Consider the following 846-nt stretch of genomic DNA (forward strand, 5'->3'; position numbering starts at 1 on the left):
GCTACAGTAATCAAGACAGTATGGTACTGGCACAAAAACAGAAATACAGATCAATGGAACAGGATAGAAAGCCCAGAGATAAACCCACACACATATGGTCACCTTATCTTTGATAAAGGAGGCAAGAATATACAGTGGAGAAAAGACAGCCTCTTCAATAAGTGGTGGTGGGAAAACAGAACAGCTACATGTAAAAGAATGAAATTAGAACACTCCCTAATACCGTACACAAAAATAAACTCAAAATTGATTAAAGACCGAAATGTAAGGCCAAACACTATAAAAATCTTAGAGGGAAACATAGGCAGAACACGCTATGACATAAATCACAGCAAGATCCTTTTTGACCCACCTCCTAGAGAAATGGAAATAAAAACAAAAATAAACAAATGGGACCTAAGACAAACAAACAACACTGACAACAACAAAAAATCACAGTCTAAAGGGACAAAGAAGCAAGAAGCAGCACAACCAGACTCATATATAATGCAGATGTTGGAATTATCAGACAGGAAATTTCAAATAACTATTGATAAACTGAAATAGCATACTAATATATGTTAATAGCTTTAATGAAAAAAGAAGTAAAAAACCAAAAGACAACCCTCAGAATGGGAGAAAATATTTGCTAATGTAGCAACTGACAAAGGATTTAATCTCCAAAATTTACAAGCAGCTCATGCAGCTCCATATCAAACAACAAAAAACCCACTCCAAAAATGGGCAGAAGACCTAAACAGACATTTCTCCAAAGAAGATATACAGATTGCCAACAAACACATGAAAGGATGCTCAACATCACTAATCATTAGAGAAATGCAAATCAAAACTGCAGTGAGGTATCAC

This window comes from Physeter macrocephalus, chromosome 18, assembly GCF_002837175.3.
Source record: "Physeter macrocephalus isolate SW-GA chromosome 18, ASM283717v5, whole genome shotgun sequence".
Taxonomy (NCBI): Eukaryota; Metazoa; Chordata; class Mammalia; order Artiodactyla; family Physeteridae; genus Physeter; species Physeter macrocephalus.